A 12,870-nucleotide genomic window follows, 5' to 3' on the forward strand; every position below is an offset into this window, starting at 1 on the left:
ACCACAAAGAGAGGTGATAAGATATTTTTGGCTAAGAGCACTTTGAATTATTCTTATTATTACACAGTTCCACTGAGCACTTAAAAGCAGCAAGCAGACATTTATTAATTGCCCACCCCAAAGTAAGATTACACAGGAGGGTGGAATAAATAGCTTTGTTTATGTACTAAGCCATTTTATTTTATTTTATTTTATTTTTTTGCTCCCAATGTTTGGATTTCACCTTCATTTTTATTTTTTAGTGTTCATATCTTCATCATGACAAGATTACACCTACTGCTATACCTTATAAGTTTAAAAATGCACACAGTAGGTTACGATATGACCCAAATGCTTTGATTGTAAATGATTGCTTTCTGTCCCCAGGCTTGGACCACCATGGAACTGGAAATACATCTTACGGAGCAAATAAATAATCTTAGAAATACATCCTCCAGGCACTTTCCATTACATACATTTACAGCTAATAAATTGTTATGTTGCAACTTTCCTGAGGTTTGTGATCACAAAACTCCTAACATTTCCCCTCTTCTGAAGCCCTTGCAATCTTGGAACCGCTGGTCTCCTTTACTCCACAGTAAACTTGCCTGGGCAATTTCAGGCAGCGTGAGTTGGTGGACTGTCTCTAGCCAGTAGTCTCAATACTTTACCTCTGCAGACATTGTGGACCGACAGTAACAGAACAGCACATGGGCATCTAAGATGGGCTTTCCTGAGATGAATAGACTCTGACACATTTGTTCAAGCAGGTTTTTTTGGCCAAACAAGCAGATCACAGGACAGTCCCGTGAAGTAGTATCTAATGCCATAGTCCGCACAAAGAGACTAGAATCATTTCTTATCTGGTTCCACCACCCCAAGCTTACACAACAGTGAGAATGAATCCGGACTCATTTTCTGCAGTTGAAACGACAAGCACTGTGCTAATGTTTCATTTCTTTTCTCAGGCATTCTAAACAGTTTGTGATTGCACTCAGCCATGATTTGAGGAATTAGTTTTCAGTTTATCACTTAGATAAGTGTAATGTGTGATCCTCTGCATTTTTAAACAAATACTGGTGTTCAAGAGATATCTGCATGTGCGTGCTTCTGAGTGCTATTGAAAGCTAATATCTGATGTGTTTTGTGTGTGCTTTCATGTCTTGTCCACCCCAAGTGATAACGTTTCAACACATCTTGCCACACATGCTTCTTGCAATCATTGCCTATTGTGTGTTCTATACAGTATGTTTTTCCAGCCTGTAGCTTAGTGTTCAGAGCAGGTGAGAAACCTCTTTCGACAAGGGTAGCACCATTAGAGTCAGTTTTTCGGTACAGTAATGCTATTAGATTCATTTCAAAGAAAAAAGTCTGCAGCCTGAATAAAATAGGGGAGACTGTGTCAGATTTTTGAACAGTATGTATTTACCATTATGAACTCTAAATGTAGCAAACATGCATTCAGTTTGACTGTCTGCTTATACAGCTATGGACAAAAGTTTTGCATCGCCTAGAATTTTAGGGTTAGACATAATATATTTTATTTAACATCATGTATTCAAAGAAACTACAAATTGATATTGAAATTCTCAGTTTGTCAGTTTTTCATTAAGTATATGGAAAACTACAAAGTGGTATATAATTAAATATGTTAACGTAACATTATTCAGCAGGTTGCATTCAACTTTATGAAGCAAAATTAGTTAATTCTATAGGGTGATGCAAAACATGTGGCCATCGCTGTAGATGAAAATCTCTTTTTTCATTTCAAAAAGATTTTTCTTGTTCCAATTTTACACCACAAAACAATTCAATTGTTTTTGTATTTCACATTGTGAGTCATTTAGTTTTCCTGTTGTAATATTAACAGATTCCTTCTTTTTTTAGATAAGAACACTACCTATGAATAGGCATGTTTTACAAGCAGGTGCTTTTGTACTATTACAGACAGATTCAAGTGGCTCAAGAGCTGAAATGACAATTGCGTTTCAAAGCGTTCAACCCTGCAGTCTGGAAAATGCGTCGCTGGCTATTGTTGAACTCCGGCCTCTGTAGCCTCTTTCAAGACCATTTCTCAGTACATGACAAAACAAGCAGAGTCTGGAAGTTGCAGCTTTACAGAAGCAGGACAGTTAGAGAGGTAATACTCCACTATTAAACGCCATGCTCAAAGTGGGTGGCCATTCGTCAGCCTGATGTGGAAAGTAAAACAGCTTAAAGCCAATTACATCGACAATCTGGGAACATTCTTTACCTTCTAAGATCCTGCTAAATATAGAGATGTAATAAAAACACATCGAGCCTTTGGAGTTGTTTTACCAAATAACTTCTTACTGACAATTATTACCCATTAGTGCTAATGGTTGGCCTAATTACTATATTTCTATAAAAAGGCACTGCAGTTAGGAGAAACTATGAATGGACTGGACATTAACTTAATTACAGGACCATTCTCTCCAGACACTGAGCCACTATGCATGACACCTGCTATACATTGTCACTACAGTAAGTACTTAAGTTCACATTGATTTAATTGTTGTAATTCTGGGAAACCCTGTGTGGTTGTAATCTCATTACATTTTAGGGACAATGCAATCAAGTGTTACATAGTGAAATGTGAATCCTATAATTGCTAGAGAGAGAGGAGTGGTTTATCTTAAGAAAACAGTAAGAAAATTCATTCATTTAGGGATTGGTATCCCACAAAAAGAGATCAGTAATTGCCAGAGCTGCCAAGAGGATCATTATACCTGTGTAGACATTCAGATTAAAAGATCTTCAGTGAGGCTGTGGGTCCCCTAGTGTTCATTAGCCAATAGTTGTTTGTCAGCTGCCAGTTCTGCAGCAGATACAATTGCTTGGTATGTCCCCGGTGATGCACTGTTGACCTTGTCTCTTAAATGTATAATCTCGTGAGAATGAGAATGTTGTGCATAACAAAACAAAGTGTCAGTTGAGTGCTGTGTAACCCCACATAGGAGCAAGAGTTGCACATCGGTTTTGAATAAATGTTATTTTTCTGTTCTATGCAGAATTACTGTATTTTAAGTCCTATAACACTATAATAAAATTGGGTAACACTTTACTAAGTGTGTCTAATTACTGTGTATTTACATAGTTGTTACTTATAATGTTATTAAATGTACAATGTACGTAATGTGTAAATCTTTTTGCACAATATATGTAAGTACATAATTGTATCAGAAAAGGGTTAGGTTTAGGGTTATATCGTGCAAAAAGATTTATAGATTTATTAGGCATTGCATGGCTATGTAACTGTAAACATGTCAATCTTCCACATGCATTGCTGCACCATAGCTTCTGCATTTAAGGGATCTGCACTATTTCCATACCCTCCATTGTTAGAGAGGCTTGTTTGGGATTTTTTGACACCGCTGAGTTATAACAGATTAATCTCAGATTTTGTGGTAAAACTTGTCATTTAAGTGTCACTGTTATAAAGGAATTGTATCACACCTCCTTTACATGAGTCTGGATCTCACCATTCATGGGATTTGTAACTTCACGCCATGGTGACATTAGCCTGCAGACACATTTAGTTTTTAATAATTGTGTTCCGATCCTTTAAAAAAAAATACAATGTTACATGTTTCCGTGTATACATGTTTAAAAAATGAAACGTTTACATCATATTAAATTACCGTGACAGGTGCCAGATCCCAACATCAGCACAGATCCCAACATGTTTTTATATGCTATTAGAAATAAGGCTGTCAACCCATAATCTTAAAAAATCCTTAAACTGACGGCCTATTCTTGCAAATCCTTCTAGTGTTCAAGATACAATTGCGTACATTAGGGTAGCACAGATTACCCAAATCATCTCCAGGCTGCACTTACCTGATTTCCAAGAAGCAGTTATTTTTGGTAAATTGGTAAGAAATCATATTTAATGATATCCTCAACTATTGCTCACAAAGCACTCTCTATTAAATCATTTCTAAAGCATGTGCACACAATTAATCTACTTTCTATTAGTAATAGAAAGGGGAGTTAAGGAATGCCCTGTGCTTGTGCTGGAAATATAAACATCCTATTACTGGGGAAACGGCTTCTCAAATGCACATTTGTATGGTGCTAAATATTTATAAAGCACGCTTTATTTTTCCAAAAAACTGTCATTAAAAATATATTAATACTATTAACAACAAAGCATAATATAGTGCCTGGGCAGAAGCACAACTGCAATTTCAACCTGGAACTGCTTTATCATTTCCTTGCAGTTGCTTCTGTTACAAGAAAAATCTTGTTCCACTAGAAATGCCTTTAATGTGAACCATGTAAAACCCTGACGTGCATTTTGTGCATTTCTTATAAAACTAGTTAAATGCATCTAGCACTATCTGGTATGACAGAAGCTGAGTCACATATTGTAACACGATGCTCTGTGTCTAACACCCTTGATAAAGAGATGCCAATGAAGCATTTGTCTTCCTTATATGATTTATTTTAATATCATTGTGTCTAGCAGACTTACCAATGAATACCACAACTTCATTGTTTGTTTTGCTGTTTGTAAAACTGCTTTGTAAACCGGGCCCACCGGCTTGATTCTTCCAGCGATTTGACCTGCCAAGCTTGTTTAAATAGCAGAGATTACTGGCAATTGGAACCGTTTTTTTTATTTTCAATGTGATATGAAAGTGCCTGATATGCTTTATTAAGGAAGCATTCGAAAGTATATTGAGACAAATTATTTCATATAGTGGTGGGAGTAGGAACCCTCCTTCATGTATTCAAATGAATTAACTTTTGTTTTTTCTGAATGTTCTGTGTCATCCATCTATTTTCAAATGCTGTTAAAAAATCTGTTGACGGTTTAAAATTCTAAAATAAAAAAAAGTGCATTTTAAATGTACCTTTTGTATTGAGACTTCGAAGGCGTAATACTCATTGATAGCACAGTAACATACTTTATGTACTCACAATAAATGATCTTGGAAAGGAATGTATGACTGATACTGATTTAATGTGCTCTGCTACAGTGAAGTATAATCTGCTGTTCCAGGTGCTTATTGTCTAGAAAGTTTTCCTATACCACAGGTTTATATAGGATGTCTCTGTTGCACAGTGTTTGAATAGGTCAGGCCATCTACAGATACTTAAAAACATCTATTTAGCTGAGTAAGTAAATGTAACAGGTTCATGTTCCGTGTGGTTACGGGTATGTGTAGAAATGAATTAGCGTGATGACTGTTTTACATGCGTCTGGTATTATATATCATCAAACCCAAAATTGGCAGATTTATTTTCATAATAATGTAGAGGAATGGATGACTCGAGGTTTCACAGTAACCTTTAGTTGCTAAATGACTCCTCACATGTGGTTAAACTCCCGTTAAATTCAGGAACGGCTAAGGCTGGTTGTTTAAATCCTCTAGCTCTCAAACAGTGGGATTGTCGAACACAGGCTCCTAGCAACTACATTATTATTGTGATTATTTTAGTGTTGATCACCAAGTGATCCATAAATAGCAGCAATACCTGGTACTGCTTATAAGGCATTATCTTCTTTCTCTTGTGTGAATGTAAAATTAGTTGCAGGCTGTGTGAAATATAAACCAGTTCCTAATAATTAACCATCGACTACAGTTGTGGAATAATAGACCATGCGGTACAAAATGATTAATTATTCCATCATGAAAAGGTTGCTGTTTATAGGAACAATAATGAAATGACTTGTCGTCATACTCCCATTTAATGTTGTGCTTTTAACATACTAAAGAACAGATTGCTTTCACTAATTATTCTACAGTTCTGCTTTTTGCATTGCACTGCTTGCTTAGCCACTGTCTCTTCCTTTTTATATGAATGTTACAGTGCTATTTTACCATATGAAGACAGAACATACAACTAGTTAAAACTGAAGAGGGTACATGAGTCTTATCGTTTTAAATTGAGCCTAGCAAGTATAACAAAATGTTGTGGGTGAGCTGTTTCTACTTATAAACGTATAAAATCATATGATACTGGTCCTGGAAGAAGTTGTGTTATTCATTACTGCATGTGTGTATTTCCACACTTTTTATGTAATATCTCTTTGATCAAGCGCCAATAGGATGAAGTGGATCACACGGCATGGTGAAATTGCAGGACGTAGTAGATCTGGACTTTAAGTTAAGGGTGCGTGAGTTCCCTATAGCTTGACTGATTGATTTTTGGCCTAAAAATTCAAAACGTCCCCAATTGCATCCGGACTGGAATATCTTGGCACAGCGCATGGGTTTAAATTTAAAGGGCCCAAATCCATAATAGGATTTGAAAACTTTGTTAAAAAAAAAAAAGTTGGTATATAAACTTTATGTTCAAAAGTTTTATTTTAAATGAGAGAGTTACATTGCAATAAAATAAAAACATTTATAAAAGAGAGTAAATATAAATAAATCATTTTATAAGACAAAAAACATTTTGCATGTACCTTTCGTATTAAGCCTTCGAAAGATGAATACTGTATTATATTAGCTGTGTTATTGTTATTAAATAAATATATTGTATATCTGAATAAGTGTGCCACATCTGTATGCCTGCTTTATAAGCACAAGTGCATTGGTTGAGTGCTTTTGTGACAGGTTTCCTACCCTTGTCTCAAAAACTGAAAAGCGCTTCCATAAGCAGAAGTAGCTGCTTGTTGGTAGAAATGCACTAAGCTGTTTAGTAGAGAAAGCAGCTGGCTGGAAATGAAGTGCGCACCTCCATGTGTCTGTTTCATTTCAACGTTGGGTCTAGCGAAGGGGGGGGGGGGGGGGTGAGTGACATCCGTCAAAACACTGGCTTGAGAATATCTGCCGCCCTGTGATTTGTCGTAGCGCTGGTACAGTACAAGGTGGTGGGGGGTGGGGGGGTGGGTGAGAGAGAAAGAGATGATTGATGGGTTTCCATTAGCCCTGCTTTTAAAAAACATTCTGTGAACTTGCAGATAAAATGGGACTAAAATGTTATTACAATAACGCAATAAATCATAAGCAGAAATGAATTCATATAACTACTTTAAAATCCTAAAGACACTTCCCTATAGGGTGCAATAAAGGGGTGAGGATCATCATCTAGAACTCCGGATTTGTATGATGATATACATGGGAGCTCCCTAATGTGAAAATGTACACAGACCCTCTTGCTAAAAGCTTGTTCGGTAGAATATATGGGTTACTAATGTAAAACTAATTGATTCACATTTATATACAAATAATCCAGCAGTGAAGGACGTGAGGGATTATTTAGTATATTGCTCTGTAAATGCCACTATAGCACACAGTGGTTGTGGTGAGGATTGTGCATTTGCACTAGATACAGCGTGAGTAATATAATACAGTAGGTATAATAATACTAAATATAAACACACACACGGTAAATAGATGCCTTCTTCAGTCAGATTACTGATGCTTTGCTGTGTAGATAGTTCTTTATGTTAGATTTAGAGTTTAGAAGCAGGGCAGTTCGAATGTAGAGTACAATAGCCGTGTACTGGTATTTGTGGGTTATTACGGCCACATAAAATGGGTATTAACCGTTAAAAACTAGCTTACACTAATTCTAAACAAGTTACTACATATTAACTAAACATTAACATAGTTGTTTACATGTTAATAAGCGGGTTATTACTCATAAGAGGTCAGTTTATATGAAAGCCTTACCAGTGTTCTTCATTTTCAGTTGCTGATGCTTTATTTAGTTTTCTTGTGTATGTGTGTTTCCGTTCCCTTTCAGCAGGTGGTGCTGTAGTGCAGTCCAGGCTGGCGCTTGTGAGGAGGAATCCCAGAGGACAGCTCAGGAGGAGAGGAGAGAGGGGGCCAAGAGAAGCCTGGGTGGGTTAAAAAAAGGTTGCACATGTCTGTATTTAAGGAGTCTCCTTCCAAAGATGGATTTTACTGCAAATATATCAATAAATATCCACTTTGTTATTTTATTTATCGATTTTATATTCATCTTGTTGGGAATTTGTTTTTCCTTATTATTTAGGGATGTGGAAATCCACCCCACCCCCCCTCACCACCAGAATACTTACTGTTGATTCTGATAGGGTTTTTTTACTGGCACGTAGCACTTTCTGTTGACCAAATGTTGCAGTGGGCTTTTCAAAGATTCTTCCAGTGTTTATCTTGAAGGGAAAGTCCATATTTCTGATTATGCATCAAAAAACTGAAAGGTTAGACCCAAATTGTGCAAAGAGCAAATCAACCTCTAGTGAGATCCGTGCAAATGAAGCTGGTGCAGTGTGGCGTGTAAATGTATGATTACAGTGGAAGATTCCTATTTCAGTTCCCTAATGTTTTGCTGCTAAGCTTTAGGGAGGCTGTGTGGTCCAGTGGTTAAAGAAAAGGGCTTGTAACCAGGAGGTCCCCGGTTCAAATCCCACCTCAGCCACTGACTCATTGTGTGACCCTGAGCAAGTCACTTAACCTCCTTGTGCTCCGTCTTTCGGGTGAGACGTAATTGTAAGTGACTCTGCAGCTGATGCATAGTTCACGCACCCTAGTCTCTGTAAGTCGCCTTGGATAAAGGCGTCTGCTAAATAAACAAATAATAATAATAATAATAATAATAATAAGCTTTGCAAGGTATTTGCGGACCTCACATAGATAGGTGGTGGTTGTCGGTTCAATAGGAGTGCCAAGCAGCATTGCGTTTAGTGTTTCCATCTCCTCCATCGTTACACACATATCAAGCTTGTAGTAACGGTTGTAATTTCTGCAATTAAGGCCACCATTATAGCTTCCTTCACTCAAATAAGGAATCTAAACTACTTGCCTAAATGCAACCACAAGTTGCTCCCAGAACTGATCTAGAAGAGAGACCTCCAAACCAACAGCTGAATACATTGCTTTCAGCTAAATGAACTAGTTTGTTTAAAATAGTATATGTTTCCCATGCTAGCGATACTATGACTACCTGAACCTCAATCTAAATGTTGTTGCATTTTTTTTTCATGTGATTAAAATGCTACTGTACTGTATATGTGGAATAAATTGTCCAGCTTGTCGTTGGTAAAGGAATAGCACCCTGTCTAGTATGTATCATTTGTTGGTCCCAGATTCAGAGGTCATGTTACTTTTTCAAATGCTGTTTTTGGAGGCTTGATGCATACAGGACAGTAACTCTAACCCTTGCAATCATTTTCAGTTTGAAATCCTTTAGTCCCTGTCGTCCTTGTGCTAAGGACCAGCAGAAACCGGTGAGTCACAGTGAGTCCTATTTCTAATACGTTAACAGAATCAACACTGTAAAGGTTTAAACAGTGAATACAAATTCTAGTATTTTACTAATCGTTTAATGAGGATCTTGTATGGATTTTTTTTTTTTTTTACATTTTCATTAAATGTCATGATTTGTAACATCATTACATAGTTAGCCACTGTACAGTATGTGAAAATATTAAAAAACAAAAAAATATACAAGACTATAAATAGTAGAGAAACTGTAGTGATGTTGGGTTTTACAACCTTGGTACATACAGGGCCTCATTATAATCATCTAAATAGACATGCTGTTTTAATTTGCTGTTGTTTAGGTAATTAAAATGGGGCTCAAATGTGCTTAATGTTAAGGAAACACTGACGTTTCTGCTTATTCTAGGGATAACTTTGACACCCACTGGCTGTTGGGTTCCTTCAGATTAGGCCTTATCTTAATTACACTTCATGGCAGAATGCGTTTGTTTAACCACAATTTTATAAAATCAAAGGAAAGGAAAGCTGTAAGCAGTCAATTTGTCACTCGTTCCCGCTACAAACAAAAACTCCTGCACACATAAACCATACAGTGTGTTACAACACAGTTGCATTCTGAAATGCTAAAAATTCAAACTGACGTTTTTCTTGTAGCACTGAAGTGTACCAAAAGGGAGTTGGTTTCCTTGTTAAGCTAGACACTTTTGTATTGAACTCCTTCAACACTGCAGACCTGTATCCAGATGTAGGAAAGATAACTCCACTCAGACTGCTATTGCACTTTAGAAAACAGCTCCATGAAACACAGTGGAGCAGTATGTCTCAGACTGGGCTCCCCTTTTAAATGCATTTCCAGTTTTAACCACAATAAAATAAGAGGTTTTATTCTGAATCAGACACTATATGATTGTTGTTTTTGTAGTAGTTACTAAGAACAACATATCTTGTATTTCAGTCTATTTATAAACGCTACACAATTTGTTTACTTACTTTTTGAAGTACAGCTGTAGATAGGATTTCATATTGTATTTTTTGTGCAGTAATGTTGACAGCTGATCATATCCAACCTGTGCTAGACACAGAACTATGAGTGGTAGTTGTGTGCTTAGTAAGGCTAGAGGTTAGTGGTTGCTTGGAACTTTCCCAGGTCATGAGTTCAGCAGAATACAGAACTTCAAGCTGTTAAGAATTCCATCTCATCACTGCCCTTGGGATGAATGATGTCGTGAATGGAGTTTTGGAGAGACTGATGTCCAGCCTGCATTCATAGACCAGCTGCGCAGGTGGCGCACTGCATACCCAGCATATTATATAATATGTCTACTGGATTTTCTTTCCATTCAAATTTATCATTTATAAATCAGTTTGTTTTTCAAGTAATTCCCGGTTGCAAATACCTGTTTTAAATCATTAAAACCATTTGGCACATTAGCATTTCAGAGTCAAGACTAGAAAATAAATGACGCATGTTTAGTAACTTGTTTAGTTTTCAGAAATATTTTTTTTCAGCATTGTAGCCTTTTAAACATTAAAAAAAACAGCCCATGTAAATGCATATGAGCTTGTTTAATAGTATATAATACATGCAGTTTGAAGACTAGCTAGACAGTGCTAAACTTCCTGCCAGATAAAATATTGTAGCATGCACGGGGGTAGGCATGAGGACTGGTAGGTGACGCAATCTAAGCATGAAGACGTAAGCCCGATATCTGCTTCTGCAAGGGAGCCCTGCTGTTTTGTACAGCAGAATCGGCACTAAGCTTCAAAGCGGGAGGTCCCGGGTTTACGTCCGACCTCCGTCTGTGAGGAGCCCCAGTTTGCGGGAACCGATGTTTGCTACAATATAATAATTTTTTGGCTTGTTTTTCACGCTGCTGTCTTCTCTAAGCAATTTACTACTCAATCAGTAGGTAATAATCTTTTTTTGTTTGTTTACTAAAGCTTTAATACCATAAGGTGTACAGACTGCCCTCGCCCACTCTTTAACTTTATTACTTAAAGCTCTTAGCAACCACAAGTGCTTTTTAAAGATCTTTCTTCCAGACACTGAGAAATAATTCAACTCTGAATCACTGCCCTGCCGCTATGATGCATCGCATGGTGGATAAACACTGATAAACTTGTCCAGTTAAGTAGAGAAACAGAAGGGGGTACTGGTGCTGCAGTACTGGAGGAGGAAACATATGAGAGCAATCCAAACGCATGACAAACTGCAGACATAACAGTCGGCTCAGACACTTGCTACAAGCACATAAACACTTGCCATCCTGGGATACGAAAGGAGGCCAGCAGCAGCTGAAAGCTGGCTAATTCACCAGGCTTGTGCGGATCTGTCATTTATCAAGCGCTAATTAACTGTTCGTTTGCCAGCCTTTAGGTTAAAGCACACAGCCAATTTATCATGCACAACAAACACACTGTCAGGCACTCCCGAAGAAGGCTGTTCGAAATCCTCCAGGAGCTTTACCTCGGAGCTCTTTAAATATCGCAGCCCACATTAATAACTTACCTGCTGTATACAACTGGACACTTTTTTTGTTTACAATGGTGTAAACAGACTTAATTGTGCGTGTCGGAATTTCTGTGAGATCATTTGAACCTGATCTTTTTCTTTTAGGGTGAAATAATACAAGTTAGTAAGCCAACATTTTTGTATATTTGATGCTAGTTGTTTTCTTTTATTTGTGACATTTTTGTGGTTTCTCTCTATGTGATCATTTCTCTTTTAGATCCCTTCTGTGTTACTTGGGTGCATTTTTGTTGTGCAGTTGAAGCTCGTTAATTACTGGTAACTCATATGAATGAATCATGATGGTAAATTATTTAGTAAGACCACAATTCACAAATGTATTTTTGCTAGCAAGGTTTTAGTGGATTAATATGGCATTTACTAAATGCTGTACTCAAAAGTGGAAGACTGTGGTTATTTGTCTGAATTCATTATTAGTTTTTAACAGTAGGCATGTGTCCCCCATATGTATGACCCAATGTTTCTCTGCCAGAAACTGACAAACTAGGACTGCTTAAAATGCATAGCAAATGTGGTCAATTCTGTAAAAATCCAGTGGCTGCACCCCACAACCCATTTATGAATTGGAATATGTGTCTGCACTTTTTCTGTCCTCATTGGATGGATATGTAACTCCACAACAAATATGCTTTCTAATCATTTACGTTTAATGTCATTGGCCAAAATCAAACCATTTTTCAGTGTGCTAAAGGTTTGACACCCAAAAAAGTGTTTGTTTGTTTGTTATTTTTAACAAGTGTATGAATCACGAGAATTAACTCCAGTCCAGAAAGGCCTCACTGTCTTTATTGAATTCCTCACAGCGGTAGTTCAGTGAGTAAGTCCCACTATTGTACATTCCAGAAGCTCAGCTTTTCTCCTGGAGTTTGAGGTTGTCAATGAGCTGTAGACTGAGAAGGAGAGTGGTTCATGGTCAGACAGGCCTCTCCTGAGTTCTGATGACAGCTGCCATCACCCGGAAGGGAGGAGCCCATGTAAAATACAGTCGCTGACAGCTGAAAGCTTGGGATTTTGACAGAAAACAACAATCTTCGTGTTTAAATGCTCAGTGGCTGATAACAGATGTATCACTTTAGCCATTGTTTGAGTCAACTCATCAGGATTTAAATGCCTGGAAATTTAACCAGACAGTAATAAATGGAAAATTCAGAAATTGTTTTCATATTGCCAATTCTG

General features: G+C 37.3%; 1 long non-coding RNA gene across 1 annotated transcript in view; it reads left to right on the top strand.

Annotated features, from left to right (window-relative positions):
* The window catches only part of LOC131701607 (uncharacterized), a 55,808-nt gene extending 46,648 nt beyond the window's left edge, over window positions 1-9,160 (top strand). Inside the window, exons 5-6 of the long non-coding RNA XR_009308912.1 lie at window positions 7,705-7,802; window positions 9,118-9,160. This is a non-coding gene — a long non-coding RNA (uncharacterized LOC131701607). The remainder of the gene's footprint in view (window positions 1-7,704; window positions 7,803-9,117) is intronic.
* Window positions 9,161-12,870: the final 3,710 nt, after the last annotated feature.

Source organism: Acipenser ruthenus, chromosome 25 (genome assembly GCF_902713425.1).
Source record: "Acipenser ruthenus chromosome 25, fAciRut3.2 maternal haplotype, whole genome shotgun sequence".
Classification (NCBI taxonomy): Eukaryota; Metazoa; Chordata; class Actinopteri; order Acipenseriformes; family Acipenseridae; genus Acipenser; species Acipenser ruthenus.